General features: G+C 33.6%; 1 long non-coding RNA gene across 4 annotated transcripts; it reads right to left on the reverse strand.

The window, feature by feature from the left end:
• Nucleotides 1–4,518: 4,518 nt before the first annotated feature.
• Nucleotides 4,519–14,197, reverse strand: LOC109608008 (uncharacterized). 4 transcript variants are annotated; one of them, XR_007548317.1, is made up of 7 exons: nucleotides 14,051–14,197; nucleotides 13,685–13,995; nucleotides 11,855–11,954; nucleotides 9,929–10,019; nucleotides 8,826–8,925; nucleotides 6,861–6,960; nucleotides 4,519–4,986 (listed from the first exon to the last, which is right to left on the reverse strand). It is a non-coding gene; the product is annotated as an uncharacterized LOC109608008 (long non-coding RNA). The 4 variants fall into 4 exon arrangements; XR_007548318.1 differs by having other exon boundaries at nucleotides 14,145–14,186; XR_007548315.1 differs by having other exon boundaries at nucleotides 13,685–13,793; nucleotides 13,864–14,165.
• Between the last annotated feature and the right edge of the window lie 8,371 nt (nucleotides 14,198–22,568).

Here is a 22,568-nt window from a genome sequence, read left to right on the forward strand (position 1 = left end):
GTCCTGAGGGTGCGCTTTGCTGGGGCGCACGCTTGTCTCGGCTACGGCCCTTCTGGCGCTGAGCTACGTGCAACTTTGTTGTATGTGGGTCGATTCGCTTCAGATTTGGTAGGTGGATGCACTGGGGGTGTACCTTACTGCGGCACGCCTTCGTTTTTGGTTACGGCCCTTTTGGCCTTGAGTCGGGGGTAGTTCCGTCGTTTCAGGCTGAGTGGGCCTGCTGCGACTGCGCATCAGGACAGGATGGCGGATGCTGATGGTCATTCATCCGGTGAAGACCGGATGGATGACTGTATCAGTGCGTGCAGCATGAGTGAGGCCGGGGATTTGGCGCGCAGGGGGAAGAAGAGGCTTCGAAGAAACCTTAGTGCGGAGAGTGGCGGACCTCTGGAGGTGATCTCGTTGGTGGAGAGAAACCTGATCGACTTTCTGTGTAGGGCGGACTCCAAGGTGTCGAAGGGTGTGATGACGACGCACATCCTGAAGTAGTTCGCGTTGGTCAGGGCGCAGGCCACTGAGGCAGTGGCCAGGTGTGAGAGGGCAGAAGGAAGACTGGAGGAGTGTAGAAGGTCCTTGGACCTGTGTGTGGGTGAGTTGAGGGACGGATCGACTCGCGTGGCGACGGCTTCAGCGGCTAGTGCGTCACGCTTGCCGGTCGCACCCAAGATGGCAAAGTCGTATGCGTTGGTGGTGAACCCGACGGATGCGGCAGTGTCCAGGGATGTGGTGAGGGAGCGTGTGCTGGGCGCGGTGGCACCCAAGCTGGGTGACATTAGGGTCAGGGCGGTCCGGCGCACCAAGACCGGAGTGGCGATAGAGACGGTGACCAAGGAGGAGAGGAACAGGCTTCGGGAGGTGCCAGCTTTCAGGGAGGCTGGACTCACTGCGGAAACGGCGAGGGTCATGGGTGCCAAGATTGCCGTGCTTGATGTGCTCAGCACAATGTCTGGGGAGGAGTTCATGAGTGAACTGAGGGCGAAGAACTTGGCCAGTATGAGTCTGAACAAGTTCAAAGAAAGAGTGAAAATTGCCAGGAGGTTCGTGAGCAAGAAGGATGCAGCTGTGGGAACCGTGGTAGTGGAGGTCGACTCTGCCTCAGCTAAGCTGTTGGTAGAGTCTGGGCCGTATCAGCACAAATGGTGGGTTGATGGTGAGAAAGGATTGAGTGATCACAATCCAATACGGATTGAGGTGATGTGTCGCACTGCACCATTGGTTGAGCAGATGAGCTTTTGTGAAGGATGACGCACTCGTGATGTTGACTGGGCATTGTATGCAAGGTTTCTAAAGAATGTGCTGAATGGTACGAGTGTGGAAACGTTCCGTGATATGAATTTGTGTGACCAGATTGCGTTTGTGAATGATTCCCTGAGAACCCTTAACGATCGAGTGTGTGGTAGGAAGAGAGGAACAACTAGACACAAGAATGTTAGTTGGTGGAACGATCAACTGCATTCGATGCGTAAAATAGTGCGTAAGTTAAGAAGAAAGTGGCAGAAAGGTAGAAGCGAACATGTAGATGATGTAGGTGAACGAGAGAATGAATATCGCATGTATGTGAGAGTATACATGACTCCTTGCGCAATGCAAAGGAAAATGATTGGAGACGGTTTGTTGGCGAATGCGGAAATGAGGACCCCTGGGGGCATGTGTACCGTATATGCAGGCGCGGTCGGCCGAATCCGGTCGTGCCTGCTGTTGCGGACACATGGAATGACTCGGTGGAGGCTGTGCTGCGGGAATTTTAACCAACGGACGATAATGAGTTTGTGCTGCAGGGTCCTGCTAATCAGGTTCCCCCTGTAAGCAGGAATGAATTAGAGTGTGCTGTTCGTAGACTGAGTGACCGGAAGGCCCCTGGGCTGGACGGAATTACCGGGAAAATGGTTAAATGCCTGTGGTCCACTGGAGAAGAATATATGATGGCGATGTTGAATAAGTGCATGAACGAAGGTGTTTCCGGATGCTTGGAAGTCTAGTGGGGTGATCCTGCTACTGGAAGGTGTTGACAAGCCAAGGAACGTAACCAGATCATATAGACCAATATGTCTGGTCTCGTCCTTGGCTAAAGTCTGTGAACGAATCATGACTGAGATATTGCTTGCTGTCTGCGGTGGATTTAACCAATCCCAGTATGGCTTCGTGTGTGGTAGAGGCACGGAAGATGCCTGGGATGCCCTGAAGGGTCGCGTGAGTGAATCGGTGCACAAGTATGTGTGTGGAATGTTCGTTGATTTCAACGGTGCGTTTGATAACCTCAGATGGGAACGTGTGCTTGAGAAACTACATCAGGTTGGAGTGACTGAGATTAAATTATGGGTGGATTACTTCCGACATCGGAAAGTATGTTTGGCTGGGCCTCAGAGCGTGGTATGGAAGGAGGTCACTCGCGGATGTCCGTAAGGATCTGTGTGTGGACCGTTTGTGTGGATGAACTGCTGAATGTGTTAGAAGACATGGGAGCCAAGTTTGTTGCGTATGCGGACGACTTGCTTATACTAGTCGAGGGTGACAGTAGATTAACTATAGAGCGAAGAGGTACTGAATACATGAACGTTGTGTGCGAGTGGGGAGCGAGGATGGGGGTTGAGGTTTCCGAAACCAAGACCACTGCCACGCTTCTCAAGGGATGCTTGTCGGCCAACCGTCCACCCTGGATAAGGCTGGGCAATGGCCATGTGAGATATGAGAGAGTGGTTAGACATCTGGGTATTGTAATGGGTGAACGGATGAACTTTTCCCCCCATATCAGTGGTCTGCGTCCAAAAATTTCAGCGATTGCGGGTTCCCTTTCAAGGGTGATAAGGAAGGAATGGGGTCTCCGGAGGAAGGCAACTCGCACTGTATACAGGGGACTGTTTGTGGCGTGTGCTTTGTATGGTGCAAGTGTGTGGTGCGACTCTCTGTCAATGGCGACCAATAGAACACGCCTGATGCACTGCCAACGAGTGGTTTTGTATACCTGTCTGAACGTGTGAACAGGTACAGTTTCAGGTAGATATTTACGTATGAATGCTTCATTGAGCAAACAGGTAATCGAGGATACACACATACCGACGAAAATTTATTGAAACTAACAACAATAAAAACATTAAATAATAATAATAATAATTAATTATTATTATTAAATTAAATTAAAACTATTACGTGTAACTGTAATCTATTTATTTTATTTTCTTTGAAAATTTGTGTACATATTAGTCCTGTAATACCGTAAATTTAATACCGGTCCTGCCAACGAATATCTTTTTGTCGGTTCCACTATCAACGGAACGGAAACTGTTGTTGTTGTTGTTTTTTCAACCGGCACCGGTAGATCGGCTGATATATCGTCGAATAGTTTCCTAACGATGCGTCTGCTTGGTTTCAAAATTCTTCTTCTAGGTGTCGGACGATAAGAATCGAGAACGACATTCTTTTTAATATGTACTTCCTCTTTTCTTACCGTCTTCACCGCTTGTTTTCCCTTTAGACTAGAAACCTGAATAGGAGTCAAATCCGAAGGGAATATTGCGATTTCGTTGCTCGTGTTTGTTGTTGTTGTTGTTGTTGTTGATGTTTCAGATATCGTAATTTTATTAGCGATGACTGGTTCCGGGGAAACAGACAGAGTCGGAGTAGGTGCGTCTGAAGCAGGTACGGTCGTTACTTTAACGTTCGGTGACATCGATTCGGTCGATCTGAGAATTCCCCCCATCATTCTCCAAGGAGTGTTTAGTAATCAAGACCAGGGAATGACTGAACTGAAGAGGCACTTCTCAAAAGGTTTTACAATAAAGTACACGGACGGCTGGTCGCTTGATCACTAAGCTACCAAGCTTGTCGAAGAATTTGAACATGTTGTTCACGGCCACATGCTCCTGGTGTGCAGGGATTATAAAACTGGTTAAACGGAGGCCTTTCTGATATTGGCTGGTGTCATTAGCGTGTGCTTCAACCGAAGTATACTGTTGTTTGTTTTCGCCCATAACTTGTTGTTTTTTGACGAAACTTGGGGTGTGGGTTCTCTAGAGTGCATGTCCCAACTCGTGGTTAGTGCCCTTTTGGAGCGTTTGGTGAAGATTTGCGAATTTTATTATTTATCTTAGGTTGTTTGGAGTTTGCTTGTTTTGTGGTGTGAGTGTGTCGAATAATAGCTGATAGGGAGGAATTGCCGTGCAAAAGCATGGACGCGACACCAGTGTATATAGTCTCAGCGAGGCGGGTGATGGTCCAAGTAGACGTGGAAAGAAGAGACTTGGAAAAAATATTAGTTCAACTAAATCAAATCATTTTCCGTTGAGGAAAATATGAAGGACTTGTAATACCCTATTGTAATAGTATACTAATATAAATGGTCAATTTGAAATGATGATTTAAGAAACAACACAGTCAACAAACCACCTCGTTTTTAATGAATGCTTGAAATAATTGTCAAATTAACAACCCCAATGTTTACGAGGAAGCAGGTTATAAACCTTATTATTGACAATATTAAATACCTGTAATATACTCAATAATATATAAATTTTAATATAATTTACATAACATAAATGGCAATTTATACATGTTGCTTAAAATATTACCTATTTTAAGTAACATACATGACTACTTATTATTTTAATTTTTGAATTTAAATGATTAATTTTCAATATCTGGTAAACAGATACTAGTAGCTCATTCACATAAACGTTGGTGCAGTTGAAGTGTATTTGTGTGTGTAGTGCAGAAACATTAATAACGTGATTTGTTAATACTATAATGATACCATACTGCCTATTGCGAAAACTTCATTTAGAAATTACCGCTACCACCGCAGTTTAAATACACTACCACTGCACCAATTTTATGTAAATAAAGCCTAATATATTCTTCTTTACATTGGCTGTACTTGATATTTCTTTGAAGCAATGTATAGAATGGACTTCATCCTTAATCTTCTTGTGACAGTGGTTGTAGAAAATCCGTATTGAACCCTTTATATTTTAGAGCATTTTGTCATAATACCTAAAACATAAATATTATAAAAACGTGGGTAATAAAATTGTTATACTGAATCATCTTTCTTTAACTGAAATATTTAAAATTGGAATAACAACAAACAACATACAAAGTAATTACAAGTAACTTTGATAAATAAAAATATATTTTAGTTAATTGTATATCGAGTACATAGCTGAAATTATTGCAAACCTCAATCGACAAGAAATTAAGAATGATATAAAAAGAAATTGTTCAATATACTCTACTAATGTGTTTATAATTAGATCTAAAAAATATATTTATTATATCAAACATATTTTAATTTTTTTCTTTTCAACGTATAAATATAAATATACAGAAAATGAAGACTAAATAAGCTTCAACATTAATAATCATTTTAAATTATTTAAATAGTTAAAAATGTTTATTAATAAAGTAAATTTTAAACTGAAACACTTATTTATTAAAAATTAAAAGATATATGTTTTACAAAAATTCGTTACAATATTCATGTGTGAAAAAAAATGTTTCCAATATTTTCAAAAAGTTATTGAAGATAATTTATCAAAGGTTGTTCAAAACATTAGTGAATGAGTTAATTAATTTAAAACAACTTATAAATATTTGGTAAAAGGTATTGTAACATTTCCATCTTCATTAAATTGTTTCCAGTAAATTATATTGTTGGTATCATTTTATGGTAACATACACATATGCAATTATCTAATTTTTAGCCGCAAAGTTATTTACTTTCAACTAATCTTTGAAACTTTTGTACGTTTTTTATCAAGTTTAAAATATTTTAGGCAATAGTAATTTTGGTCCAAATCGGTTTGTCTTTATGTAAATGCCAATTTGAGCATTTTAATTCATCTCCCACAGCGAAAACAAAATACAAATAATATTCAAAAATTTGTATAACATTGAAAATCTAGATAAAGGAATTTCAGTAGATATTTATTAATTCAACATTTATGAAATTTTGTTTTTAATTAATAAATAATAATAATTTGAACAATATTTTCTAATTTTAATAATGGAAATGCGGATTTTAATTATATTATTTGAAAAATAAATAAATAATCAACATTTATGAAATTTTGTTTTTGATTAATAAAATATTCTTGATTATTTATTTATTTTTCAAATAATATAATTAAAATCCGCATTTCCATTATTAAAATTAGAAAATATTGTTCAAATTATTATTATTTATTAATTAAAATATGATAAGTTTATTTTAAAAAGAACCTATAATGTAAAATGAAAAATATATATTAAATTATTCTTACAACTGTTCAATTGGGCTTTGGTTCGCTGAGCTGAGATTATTGCAAACCTCAATTGACAATAAATTATGAATGATATAAAAAGAAATTGTTCCACATACTCTAGTACTGTGTTTATAATTTCTCAAATTTGATCCAAGAAATATTTTTATTACATCAAACATTGAAACTTGAAAAGTATTTTAATTTTATTCTTTATAACGTATAAATATAAATATTTTTATATAGAATTATCCAACAAATATCTGTATTCTACTTCATTCAAGTTAGAAAATTTTGATCAAACAACTATAATCAAAAGACGTTTATTACTGCAATTGTTTATTTCATGGTAAATTTTATTACGTTTATGGGTCTGAAAAATTCAAAATTTCTAAAATGTGTTTTGTCTATTAAAATTTTATTTCAAAGCTGTATCAAGAAAATTATATTAATTTATGATTCGTATGTAAATATATGTAATAATAAAATTTTTAGTTATCCATCAATTAACTTGTTTTCAGATTTTTTTAAAATTGTGTATTTTTGGACACCTAATTTTTAAGACAGATTGTGTTTACATTAAATATACCTCAGACTAATCAAACTCAAAGAATTAAATCTACAGACCTTTGGTTTCACTTCTTTCACACCAGATTCTCTTCGATCACTCAAATGTCATGAGAAAACTAAAACAGTCTGGGGACCTCCTTTGTTCCATCGTTCATGACTAAAATATAAAATAAAGTTGAATATATACAAAATATTAAAGAACATTACAGTAAGTTTCTTTAAATTTAAAAATATTTTTTTTAATAAGTCGATTTAATTTTAAAAATGTATATATATATATATATATATTTTTTTTTCAAATAACAATAACTATGGACATCAGTACAAAGTTTTGCCTAGTTTTTTTGAACATTATTATTTTCTGTATTTTCATAAATATTTAAATTGATTGTACTGATTGTAAAATATTGTTTTTCAACTAATCTTCTAAAAATAATTAGTATTAAGAAGGTATGTAACATTTCTATCTTAATTGAATTGTTTCCAGTAAATTATATTGGTGGTATCGTTTTATGCTAATTACATACATAATTTTTACTCACAAAATTATTTACTTAGAAATTGATTAGTTTTATAGTTCAAATCGATTTCTCTTTACGTAATGTCAATTTTCGCATTTTCCCGCATCGAAAACAAAATATAAATAATGTTCTAATATTTGTATACCATTGGAAATCTAGATAAATTAATAATTAAATGAATTTTTAGTAGATCTTTATTAATTTAATTTTTATGAAATTTTGTCTTCTGTTAATAAAATATTTTTTATTTTGTTTTTAATTATTTATTATTTTCAAATTACTATAATGTAATTAAAATCCACGTTTCACATTATTAAAATTAGAAAATATTAATCAAATTAGATGACGTTTAATTTTAATTTTATGATTAAGTTGAATTGTTTATTAATTAAAATATGTTCATTTTAAAGAGAAACTATAACGTTATATAAAAATATATGTCAAATTAATCAACAATATTCGCGTATATGAATAGAATAAATTTGCCATTCATTCAAATCTTACTCGACAAGAAATGAAGAATGATAAAAAATAAATTGTTCCACGTACTCTACTACTGTTTATAATTTCCATTTATTACACCAAATATCCTTGAAAAGTATTTTAATTTTTTTCTTTTTAACGTTTAAATATAAATATTTTTATATAGAATTGTCCAACAAATATATGTATTCTACTTCATTCAAGTTTGAAAATTTTGATCAAACAACTATAATCAAAATACGTTTATTATTTCAAATATTTTTATTTCAGGGTAAATTTGATTACGTCTATTAAAATTATATTTCAAAGCTGTATCAAGAAAATTATATTAATTTATGATTTGTATGTAAATATATGTAATAATAAAATTTTTAGTTAATCCATCAATTAACTCGTTTTCTATGACTTTTTTAAACTTGTGTATTTTTGTTTCTACACGGACTGTCTCGAAACTTAGCTGACTGCTGCTATAAATTTCCTTAATTTCATTCACGAAATTTACAACTTATAAGTGTTAATACTTATTCCATTTTCCCACTTCATCATCGAAAATCATGAATTATAAAATAGAAATTAAATTCTCTTGAATCGATTGCTGAAGAGAATTATCTGTGTTGGACACAAAATGTCAAGAGCAACTATTGCATAAAAATGAGTCATCTCAAGTCCAGAATAGTGAAGGACTTTTTGTCCAAAAAGGGCCTTGTTGTTTTACAACATCCGCCATATTCGCTAGATTTACCACCAGCAGACTTCTGACTATAGAAGAGATTCAAAGTACGGTGACATGGGTCTTAGAAAAGACCCCAAGGAATGACTTCAACTTTGTTTTGAATCGTTTTACAGACAATTCCAATCTTGTATAAATGATGAAAGAGTGTACTTGGAATAATATTAAATAAAAATTACGATTTGTTTATCCGTTTCGTTTATCTGACATCAGTCATCTAATTTTTGAGACAGACTGTGTTTGCATTAAATGTACTTTTGACTAATCAAACTTAAAGTATCTACTGACCTTTGGTTTCACTTCTTTCACATCAGATTCCCTTTGATCACTCATATGTCGTGAGAAAACTATAACATTCTGGGCACCTCCTTTGTTCCATTGTCAATAACTAAAATAAAAAATAAGGTTGAATATATACAAAATATTAAAGAACAATACAGTAAGTTTCTTTAATTTTAAAAATATTGTTTTTAATAATTATTTCCTTTGTACATTAATTTTTTTATTACATTTTCATATATATTTAAATCGAAATTCTCACTTTGGAATCTACATTTTACTACATTATAAATAAAAAACGGTGACCGAATAATCTTCTCATATTCAATAACCATTTTAAATTCTTTAAATAGTTAAAATTAAAAATATATATTCACGTATGTGAAAGTTATTGAAGACAATTTATTAAAGTTTGGCAAAATGTACTGATTATAAAATATTGTTTTTCAACAATTCTACTAAAAATAATTAGTATTATGAGCATGTATAACATATGTTAATTAAATTGTTTCCAGTAAATTATATTGGTGTTATTGTTTAATTGTAATTACATAATGTGTAATTATATAGTTTTTAGTCACAAAATTATTTACTTGCAAGTAATCTTTGAAATATTTGTACGTTTTTTATCAACTTTAAAATATTTTTGACAATACATCAAACATTGAAACTTGAAAAGTATTTTAATTTTTTTCTTGATAACGAATAAATATAAATATTTTTGTATAGAATTATCCAACAAATATTTGTATTCTACCTCATTCAAGTTAAAAAATTTTGATCAAACAACTATAATCAAAAGACATTTATTATTGCAATTGTTTTTTATTTCAGGGTAAATTTTATAACATTTATGGGTCTGAAAAATTCAAAATTACCAAAATGTGTTTTGCTATTAAAATTTTATTTCAAAGCTGTATCTAGAAAATTATATTACTTTATGATTTGTATGTAATTATATATAATAATAAAATTTTTAGTTAATCCATCAATTAACTTGTTTTCAGATTTTTTTAAACTTGCATATTTTTGTCACTTAATTTTTAAGACAAATTGTATATACATTAATTATACTTCAGACTAATCAAACTCAAAGAATTAAATCTACAGACCTTTGGGTTCACACCAGATTCTCTTTGATCACTCAAATGTCATGAGAAAACTAAAACATTCTGGGGACCTCCTTTGTTCCATCGTTCATGACTAAAATAAAAAATAAGGTTGAATATATACCAAATATTAAAGGACAACACAGTAAGTCGATTTAATTTTAAAAATATGTATATATATATATATATATATATATATATATATATATATATATATATATATATATATTTAAATATCAATAACTATGGACATCAATACAAACTTTTGCCTAGTTTTTTTAACATTATTTTTATTTGTATTTTCATAAATATTTAAATTGATTGTACTGATTGTAAAATATTGTTTTTCAACTAATCTTCTAAAAATAATTAGTATTAAGAACGTATATAACATTTCTATCTTAATTGAATTCTTTCCAGTAAATTATATTGGTGGTATCGTTTTATGCTAATTACATACATAATTTTTACTCACAAAATTATTTACTTTCAATTTTGAACATTTTGTACGTTTTTTAAATATTTTAGTCAATACCAATTTAACTTAGAAATTGTTTAGTTTTATGGTTCAAATCGATTTCTCTTTACGTAATGACAATTTTCGCATTTTCCCACAGGGAAAACAATATATAAATAATATTCTAAAATTTGTGTAATATTGGAAATCTAGATAAATGGATAATTAAATAAATTTTTAGTAGACTTTTATTAATTTAATGTTTATGAAATTTTGTTTTCGATTAATAAAATATTTTTGATTATGTATTTAATTATTTATTATTTTCAAATTACTATAATGTAATTAAAATCTGCGTTTCACATTATTAAAATTAGAAAATATTGATCAAATTAGTTGACGTTTAATTTTAATTTTATGATTACGTTGAATTGTTTATTAATTAAAATATGTTCATTTTAAAGAGAAACTATAATATAATTTAAAGATATATGTATATATATATAATTTCCTTTATTACACCAAATATCCTTGAAAAGTATTTTAATTTTTTTCTTTTTAACGTATAAACATAAATATTTTTATATAGAAATGTCCAACAAATATATGTATTCTACTTCATTAAAGTTTGAAAATTTTGATCAAACAACTATAATCATAATATGTTTATTATTGCAAATATTTTTTATTTCAGGGTAAATTTTATTACGTTTATGGGACTGATATTCAAAATTTTCAAAATATATTTGCCTATTAAAATTATATTTCAAAGCTGTATCAAGAAAATTATATTAATTTATGATTCGTATGTAAATATACGTAATAATAAAATTTTTAGTTAATCCATCAATTAACTCGTTTTCTATAACTTTTTTAAACTTGTGTATTTTTGTTTCTACACGGACTGTCTCGAAACTTAGCTGACTGCTGCTATAAATTTCCTCAACTTCATTCATGAAATTTACAACTTATAAGTGTTAATATTTATTCCATTTTTCTCACTTCATCATCGAAAAACACGAATTCTAAAATAGAAATTAAATTCTCCTGAATCGATTGGTGAAGAGAATTATCTGTGTTGAACCCTAAATGTCGATAGTGTCTATTGCATGACAACGCGTCCGCTCAAGTGCAGAATAGTGAAGGAGTTTCTGTTCAAAAAGGGCCTTATTGTTTTACAACATCCGCCATATTCGCTAGATTTATCAGCAGACCTCTGGCTATAGAAGAGATTCAAAGTACGGTGACCTGAGTCCTTGAAAAGACCTCAAGGAATGACTTCAACTTTTTTTAATTGTTTCACAATCTTATATAAATGATGAAAGAGTGTACTTGGAATAATATTAAATAAAAATTACAATTTGTTTACCCATTTCGTTTATCTGACATCAGTCATTTAATTTTTGAGACAGACTGTGTTCGTATTAAATATACTTTTGACTAATCAAACTTAAAGTATCTATTCTACTGACCTTTGGTTTCACTTCTTTCACATCAGATTCTCTTTGATCACTCATATGTCGTGAGAAAACTATAACATTCTGGGCACCTCCTTTGTTCCATCGTCAATGACTAAAATAAAAAATAAGATTGAATATATACAAAATATTAAAGAACAATACAGTAAGTTTCTTTAAATTTAAAAAAATATTTTTTTAATAATTATTTCTTTTGTACATTAATTTTTTTATTACATTTTCATATATATTTAAATCGAAATTCTCACTTTGGAATCTACATTTTACTTCATTATAAATAGAAAACTGTGACAAAATAATCTTCAACATATTTAATAACGATTTTAAGTTCTTTAAATAGTTAAAATTAAAAAAATATATTCACGTATGTGAAAGTTCTGGATGACAATTTATTAAAAGTTGTTTTCCAACAATTCTTCTAAAAGTAATTAGTATTGTGAGCATATGTAACATATGTTAATTAAATTGTTTCCAGTAAATTATATTGGTGTTATCGTTTAATTGCATATGTGTAATTATATAGTTTTTAGTCACAAAATTATTTACTTGCAAGTAATCTTTGAAACTTTTGTTTTTTATCAACTTTAAAATATTTTTGACAATACCAATTTAATTTAAAGAAATTGTTTGATCCAAATCGGGTTCTCTTTATGTAAATGCCAATTTGAGCAACAAAATACAAATAATGTCCAAAAATTTGTATAGCATTGGAAATCTAGATAAAGAGATAATCAAATAAATTTTCAGTAGGTCTTTAGTAATTCTATATTTATGAAATTTTGTCTTTCATTAATAAAATATTTTTGATTAATTATTTATTTATTTTTCAAATTACTACAATGTAACTAAAATCCACGTTTCATATTATTAAAATTAGAAAATATTGATCAAATTAGTTACCGTTTAATTATAATTCTATGAATAAGTTGAATTGTTTATTAATTAAAATATGACAAGATCGAAAGAAACTAAATCTAAATGTTAAATTGCTTCCATTGTTTCATTGTCCACTACTAAAATTCAATAAATTGAATGTTTACACAAACTTAAAATACCATTTTAATGTATTGAGAACCTTATTTCAATATTAATTTTTTGTGTTATTAAAAAATTGCAGTAGGACTTGTTCTTAAACATTATTAATTGTATGTAAAATGAATTATTTAACTAAAATAAATATAAATCTATAGATGCTGTGTCTGCTTACTGTCCGGGTACTTTCGAAGTAGAAAAGTCATTACACATACTAATATGTCACAATTAGTCAAATGTTTATTATTTACAGTAATATTATGTAATTTTTAAAAATTGTTTTTAATAAGTATAATAACTAAATCAATTCATATTATATTAAAATATACAGTTAGATTATTGGTTTATCTGATAATAAAATTAAAATTTGTACAGGCTGAACATTCATTGGTGGACAAGATCTAATTGATTATAGCTTACAGGACTTAAAATGAGATAAAGAAATTAGTGTAATTTAATTCCTATAGATAAGTAAGTTAACATTTGTACCAATTACATATCATAGACAAGTTAAATATATTCAATTGTATGAATACTAGTTTACATGAATGAATATAAAATTATTTAATAGAAATTACCTTATCCACGAAGAGAAATGTGTTACATTAAGATAAATAACATTATTATTATGTTTATTCTACTAGTTTTTAAATTAAAAAAAGGTATAACTAAATAAAAAGAAAATTATTTTTTAACTTTATTTCTTTGTTTAAAATGAAATATTTAAAATGTATATGAAAGAACATATGATGCGTTTTCTTATCATAATCAAATAAAGAAAAGGTTACTAACCTTCAATTCGTAGCTTGAATAAATTACAAGAACACAGCATTATGGCATCGCTTCTAGAAATTCTTTTTTAAATCCTCCAGTTTAACAGATATATATTTGTCGTCGTCGTCTAAAATTATTACTAACTTATTACATATTCAAATTGATAAATTTAGATAAACTAAAACAATTTATATTACGTGGAATCCTCCCGTATTTATAATTTAGGGTGCCTGGAGATTTCACATGGGGTGGCTTCGAAGAAAACACGACTTTTAGACACTAAACTTTTATGCATCAACACGTGGTCCTTGGTTTTCTTCAGTTTTAAACTACAATACATAAATTAAAATGCAAACAAGAAAATACATAAACAGGAACATTCACTGTCGCCAGGACAAATATAGCACACGTTATACAATAAGTATCCCAGGGGATGACGAAGCAAAACGTGGAAAATTAGCCAAGGTCCCCGACTCACCTCGTGGTTGTTCCGATAGCGACTGACACAAGCTATGTGTACAGTGCGGTATACCAACAGATAATTACATTGTAATATACAGGAGAATATGCGATAAATAAATCTCGTTACACTACATCTGCCCCCCTCGTCCAAGCTCGTTAAACAGAAGCTACACCACTAACAACTCTTATAGTAACAGAAATACTTTTTTAAAATAAAACATAACCAAGGTTTTTATTAATTCATTATTTGTTTGGGATATTTTAATCCGTATAGTGAGGCGACAACGTCGACACATGTTTGAATGTTCCATACTCTGTTGTGATTAAGAATACAACAGGTAAATCGGTAAATCCTCAAAGTTCGTGTATAAAAACTATATAGGCTCTGCTTTCAACGTGCAATTTGAAATTATACTAACAAGATCAAGCATTAGAACCGTCAAAACCAAAGTGTATAGTAACAAAAGAAATGGTCAAAAGTTGTTACCCGTATTTCCACACCCTGTTCTCTGTATGTGGTGCTATTTTAAAAAAATTTTGTGAATTTATTGACACCAACAAATCGAGATGTGGTTTCCACAAGGGAATTATAGTCATCAAATCGAGACCAGCCAGTTGTTTTCGAGTGAAAACCATACAAATCCAATTTTTCGTAACCCAAAGATGGGAAACGAATTAAGCTGTAACTGCCTACCGGTGGTAATTTGATTACTATGGATGTTAAATCGGTAAGTCATTTTGAAAGACTCGTTACAACAGGTAAAAGGGGACGATTTATTTTATACAAGATATCAATGATATTCGACTGTACAACTCATTAAATGATTATTTTTAATGTCATTAATTAGCCCAAAATATTTTGAAAATAATAATCTGTTCATAAAAAACCAATATGGATTTAAGACTGGCAAAAGTACCACCAAAGCCTATACAAATTGATTATATAATCAATGGCTTTGAAGAGAAAATGTATGTTGGATCGACCTTTTGTGACCTCAGTAAAGCCTTCGACTGCGTGAACCATCGGGCATTGATTTCCAAACTAGAGTACTATGGAGTTGTAACACCGAGTATTAATCTTATAACTAATTATTTAACAAATAGATATTAACAAACATATGTTGAGGGAAGTTTTTCCAGTAAAAAAACAGTTACACATGGAGTACCCCAAGGGTCAATCCTTGGCCCACTACTCTTCCTGATTTATATCAATGATATACCAATTCCAGATGAAAATGAGTTGATTCTATTTGCTGATGACACATCTATATCCTGCCAAAGTGATTCACTAGTCAGCTTGCACTTGAAGATGTCCAGAAATGTTCAAATCCTAAAAGATTGGTTACTTGCCAATTCTTTGAGTTTAAATGAAAACAAAACTGAAAATATGATATTCTCAATACGCCAAAATTCAAATGATATTCAACCAACAAAATTTCTGGGCATATTTATTGTCTGTAGGTTGACATTTGCGGATCATATCGAATATGTAGCAAACAAATTAATAAAAAACATATTTCTACTCAATCAACTTAAATACAATGTAGAACTGAAGGTAGAATTGATTGCATATTTCTTGTTTATACACTCCAATATTGCATTTGGCACACTTGTCTGGGGTCACTCAAGTCATGCAGACCGACTGTTTTCTCTTCAGAGAAGGGCATTAAGAATACCAGCAGGATTACATTATTGGGCAGATGCTAAACAAGCATTTATTGATCTTAAAATTTTAACACTGCCTTCAATTTACATACTCGAATGTTTATTATATACCAAATTAAACGAAACCACATACAAAATCCACGGCAGCATTCACACCTATGATACTCGCAATAAGAATCAAATACGTCTACCAAATATTCGTCTAGATAAGCCATGCACCTCCACTAAGTATTACGTTCCAAAGTTTTATAACCTGTAACTGTGAAAAGCCTGCACTTTGAACAATTCAAAAAACGCACCAAAGATTTACTTTTAAAACATGCATTTTATGATTTTAATGAATTTCTTTTATGTCCACAATTTTAATTTTAGTCTGTACCTATGGATGTCCTAATCTATCTCTTATTATATCCAATCAGTTATCTTTTTCTTTTTTTTTTTGACTTGTGTAAAAATTGTACCTGTTTTTAAACATCAATAAATCTACCTCTATAAAATTAATACCAAGGAATACATATTTAAATGTTTATTCATAAAAAGCCTTGCGGTCATGCCTCTGATCCTGGTTAAGGTCCCACAAGAACAGAAGAAAATATTTGACATCAGTGAAATGTGTTGTATGAGAGTCAAGATGGAGCCGCTTAGAAGAAGCGGAGGAGTGGGGCAGTGCTTTAGGTGCCAAAAATTCGGACACACACAAATTGTACTGGCACCCCAAGATGTCTGAAGTGTGCAGAAGAACATACAACAGCGGATTGCAGGAGATCCAAGGAAGAACCACCAAAGTGTGCAAACTGCGGAGGCGACCATCCTGCTAATGCACCGATCTGTAGCAGAAACCCGAATAAAAATAAAAAAGGGGGAGAGAAAACAGATCAGCAAAGCAGGGGAGATGCGGGAATTCACAACAAAGCAAACAACAGGACATCGACCACCCTCAGCTACAGCGAAGCCCTCAAGGGGACCACCACAAAGGACCCAAACCACTTAGACATACTAAAAGGTATGGCCGACGCAATAATTTCAATGCAAATAACTTTACAGGCACTCCTAGAGAGACCGGCAGCACCGAAGATGACCCCCGGACCCCAGAATGCCTGAGAACATCACAAAGATAATCGCATGGAATGCCAACGGACTCGGCGACAGAGAACAGGAGCTGAGGGCGTTGGTATCGATGGAGAACCCGGACTTGATGCTAGTCAGCGAAACAAAGGCGGGAGGGGACCTGAAGGTAGAAATTGCGGGATACACAACATACCACAAACCGAGACCCGGCGGAAATAGAGGAGGAGGAGTCCTCCTCATGATAAAAGACACCATACCACAGACGGCGGCAGTACTCCCGGACGCCAGGTTCCTGGAGGCAATAGGTGTTGTTCTAAAAACGAGACAGGGGGAAATGATGGTGGCCTCCACCTACATTCCCCCGGGCGGCCGCTTCCCAGCCAGAGAACTGAAAGACACGATGAGAAGTCACCCAAATGCCATACTAATGGATGACTTCAATGCGAAAAATACAACATGGCACAGCACGTCCGAGAACACGTATGGCAGACAGCTATACACATTGTCAAACAACGAACACTGGGACGTCATCGGACCAAGCCAACCAACCATCTGCCAGGCAGGTCGTAGGTCGGATGTAATAGACATTGTGGTAACAAACAACCTAAATCTTGACACCAAGCTAACCACAATTGAAGACATGTCATCCGACCACAACCCGATCTGCCTGGAATAACTGGGGGACCCACAATCAAGCTAAACAAAGCTAAAATGAGGACAAACTGGGCACTGTTCTACAGGAGCCTGGACCGAGGACAGGAGAACGATCAGCCGTCCAACAGTCCCGCGGAACTGGACGGAATGGCCCAGTCACTGTCCTCAGATATACAAGAGGCCCTCAGCATGGCAACGTTGGTGAGGCCGAGATGCCCAAACCCAAAGGAAACACTCTCGGACGAGCTAAAAAGAATAATAAGAGAAAAGAGAAAGGCAAAGAAGCGGTATCATAGACAACAAGACCCAGACTCGAGAAGAACATTTAACAATTGGACAGCAACACTCAAAAGAGCTATGGAGGAGGACAGGAACAGACAGTGGACACAAAGATTAGCAACACTGGATAGAGGAGGAAAAGGAATCTGGCAACTAACGGGAGAACTAACGAAAAAGAAAGATAAGAAGGCCTACCCACTGCAGGGAACAAACGGAGTGATACATGACCCGGAAACCAGGGCAGAGGTATTCGCCGAGCACTTAGAAGGTGTATTCACGACAAGAACACAAAAAGAATGGTGCAGGGAGGAGGACGCTGAAATAGAAGAGGAGGTCTCGGAATACGCGAGGTACCGAGGAGACAGCACGATAGAGAGAACGACAGAGGGGGAGGTCACGGATGAGATCAAACGGGCGAGGAACAGGGCAGCTCCCGGAGAGGACGAAATTACAAATGCCGCCCTAAAGAAGCTTCCGAAAAGCGCAATTAAAAGACTAGTCAGTGTAATCAATGGATCGATGGGAATTGGGCACTTTCCCAGGCCATGGAAAAGGGCTACGATGACCATGATTCACAAGACGGGGAAAAACATATCAGATCCGGGAAGCTATAGACCTATCGCACTGCTCCCCACTCTAGCTAAAATAGCAGAAAGAATAATTAAATCAAGACTGGATAACGAACTGGAACAGCCTGGTCTAATCCAACCAAAGCAGTTCGGATTTAGGAAAGGACTTTCAACAGACCTCCAACTGGCCAGGGTGGGTGAGCTCATCCTGAGAGGTAGAAGCGAGGGACGAGGAACGGGAGCGGTGTTCCTGGACCTTGCCATCGCGTTCGACAGGGTATGGCATGCCGGCCTGCGCTGGAAGATGGGTAGGGCGGGGTTCAGCCCGGGTATGGTTAGTCTGGTGGCCTCCTACCTGAGTGACAGGACATTCCAAGTCAAGGTGGGAGATGCCAGGTCGGCGGAGCGCCCAGTGGGAGCAGGGGTGCCACAGGGTTCAGTACTGGCCCCTACCTTATTCAATATTTATATTTCAGATATACCAAAATCAGAGGGTTTCGAGCTGGCCCTGTTCGCGGACGACACGGCACTCTTTGCGCAGGATAAAAACCTCAAATTCATAAAAACAATGTTGCAGGCGCAGCTAGACGAAATGGAGGAGTGGGCGGATAGATGGAGAATGGAGGTAAACCCCACCAAGACGCAGGCTGTCCTGTTCACAAGGAGAAGAGAAGGACTGGGCCCTCTGGAGTAGGGGGGATCCGAAACAGCCAGGTACCTCGGGGTGACCATGGACGCAGGGATGACCTGGGGGCCTAATTTTGATTTATACACATGGAATTTATGTTACTTAGAGACCCAATTGATGTCATTTGCACAGCCACATTAACTATGTTTATTTATTCGAGTGCATGTACGCTAATTTCAAAACTGTTGTAATTATTAGAAAAAAAAGAAAACTATGCGGACCGTAGCTTGCCACCGACTTGCCATAGACGGTGGGAAGAACGCCCCCGCTATATCATAGCTGACCGCTGGCGGTCCAAAACCATTCAATATACAAGATAAAGCAAACCTAACAACCTAGATAACTCCTCGTGAGGAGTTGGGGCAAAAAGGTCTGTGTATCTGACCCCAAGCTCGGACCAACTAAGTCCAGCAAATACTAAAGGTCCTTGCTTTATTCGTTAATCACAAATCTGTTTAACAAGAAGTGTCCTAAACAACAAAAATTTTTACAAACAAATATTAAAACTGTATCAGCAATATAAATCAGAATTCGAACGGCTTGCAGTTGCAGAAGAATATGAAAAAAAATGGAATTTCTCACATTATTTGGGAGCTTTAGATGAAAGCATGTGGTGATCCAAAAACCTATACTCAATGGCAGTGAATTTATGAATTATAAATCAACCTCTAGCATAGTACTTTGTGCTCTAGTGCATGCTAATTATAATTAATTTATTTGCTGATATAGAATGTCAAGGACGAATTTGATAGCAAATGTTTTACATTTTCCACAACCGGTTCCTTTAGAATAAAAAAAATGCATCCCATATTTTTTTATTGGTGACGATGCATTTACTCTAAGTGAAAATCAATTGAAACCTTTTTCTAGATCTTTTCCCAAAGAAAGTTTCCAAAGAATTTTTAATTATCGAATACGTCGAGCTCGAAGAGTAGTGGAAATCTATTCGGAATCATGTCAAGTGTTTCATAAGAAGCTTTCCACATAGAATGATGATGTAATTGGAGCTAGAGGCGGTAATGCCAGATTTTAATATGATTCAAGTGGCGTTACAAGCGTTTGCCCACTGAAGCGATTAAATACTTCAATAAAGCACGGATGACTTTAGAAATGTCCCTAATAGATGAATTACAAAGTACGCCGAATTCCTACAAATTAGAAGTAAGCAATGAGAAGTTGGAACATAAATTTAAAACGTACAAGAGACTGGAATGCTTTAAACGGAAGATAAACAGTGTGACAACTGAAACAAAGAAAGAATCAGCTGAAGAGGCTTCTATTAATATATTGTATTATATTAATATATAATTGCAGCCTATGCCATTGCTAGATGACATTTTCCACTCACCACCTAAGTGAAAACGCGTTGAAACAAGATTGCCCACTGAAGTGATTAAATTCCTCAATGAAGCACGGATGACTTTAGACATGCATCTAATAGATGAAATACCTCGAAGAAACCATCCGTCAATTTAAGAGTAAGCAATGAGAAGTTGGAAAATAAATTCAAGAGACCGGAATGCTTTAAACGGAAGAGGATGCATCGGAAGGTTTCCTCGGAGTGAATTGGCTATAGGAAAATTTCTCCTTTGAGAAGGGTGACCCCAATGAGGAGAGAATATACTAAAATATCTTCTATGAGATATTGCAACTCTATAATAAAACAATCTCTTTGAATAAAGGGACAGGAAAAAGAAATTGGATTGAAGCGTTTCCTGGAATTGACGAGTCAACGATGTAATTACGGAACAACCATCGAAACAAAGGAAAATAATTGCGGATCAAGTATATAGAAGGCACTAATGAAAAGCCATATATATATTTGTATTATAATTAATTTTATATAATTTTATTTAAATAAAAATGTATTAAGAATTCATTACTATTATAAATTTCATAATGTATTTACAATCAGTAAATACTGCTGAATAAGGAAATCAACATGTTTTAATAAACAGTGTATTGTTTAATTAATTAAAATATAAAAGTATAACGGTTGACTAGTTGCCAGGATGGAGGATAGTGGGATAGAAGGTGGAGTGCAATCACGTAGGAGTAAGTGTCATCCCCATCATTAAAGATGGCTCTTAGCATAAGTTAGAATAAGTATTATTATTGTTTGTTTCCTATTGTTAAGTATTTGTAAGTATTTTGTATATATTTGGATTCTCCGTTTATCTGAACTACTCCCCAACCCCCAATAAGTCACAGTTGTGACAATGTAAAATGTAGTTTAAATTTGCTAGTACTATTCTGTCCCAATAGATATCGCTATGCACGTTGATACTGGTTCCCAATATTTAGTAGAGAGAGAGAGAAGGTGTCGGAACGATGGAATGGAGGTAATAAATAAAATGGTTTAAAATTTTTGTTTTAGGTAAGTTATTTCTTAATAAATAAAATCATACTTGGATACTATGCTTTGTAATTCAATAATTTAGTACTTAAGATGTTTACTTTACATTACAATCATATTAGAAATAAAATAAACTTAAATTTGAATAAGATGCTTTATATATTAATATACCTTTTCTTATCAAATAGTCTGTCGGACCATTGATTTAACCAGAATAGACTCGGCTCTTTTTAGGTATGTTAATCTTATTATATATATTATTAAAAGTGAGTATTCTAGGTTCCAACTAGATTGGGAAGGTTTGATCAATGGGAATTAGGTAGTTTTATTAAAATATAGAATTTTTTTTGTGATTTTATTTTATAATTTTATAAAATTCAACTATGAGTTTTCAGCCTCAATCTCTGTCTGGTTACTGTGTCAAAATGTGTTTCAATATATATTATATTATGTTTCAATACATATTATAGTGATGTTCATAATCCTAATTTTAAAAATAAATCGTTTTTAAGCCACCTGCCGATTCTAAATTAAATTTAGTATGGCGTTCAATTTGTCAATTTATAATATTAATCCTTCTAATTTGAATTCTAATTCGAATTATTTATTTTATATATTATAGTATATATAAGACTGACGTATTTTTTATAATGTTTTATTTATATATATATATATATATATATATATATATATATATATATATGTATACAATTGTTATTTATTTTTATATTGTTTGCTATTGTTGTTGAAGAAATTTGTTGTGTTGTATTTGTATTTATTTATTTTTGTTATATATATATATATATATATATATATATGTCGGAGGGTTCATGTGAAACGCAAGTAGTACTATGGGTTGCATACTTATAGTACTTGGGTGGAATCAGCGGAAGTGCTAAGCAGAGGATGGAACTCGAACCGAGGGTGACGGTAAAGGAGACCTGCGAGGGCGGACAGTTAAGCTCCGTCAGGGAAGCTGCGTAGAAGTCTTGGCTTGGCTTGGCATAACCGTCGGGATCACCGCGTTTCATACGACTCCTACCTAATTGTTTGACTATTAGTTGTAATCCTGTGCCTGTTAGTTCAATTACATTGTAAGGACTATTTGCGTGTTATTTAATATTCGAAATGGCCGATAATCCTGACCGCGCTGCGACATCA

Source organism: Aethina tumida, chromosome 6 (assembly GCF_024364675.1).
Source record: "Aethina tumida isolate Nest 87 chromosome 6, icAetTumi1.1, whole genome shotgun sequence".
Classification (NCBI taxonomy): Eukaryota; Metazoa; Arthropoda; class Insecta; order Coleoptera; family Nitidulidae; genus Aethina; species Aethina tumida.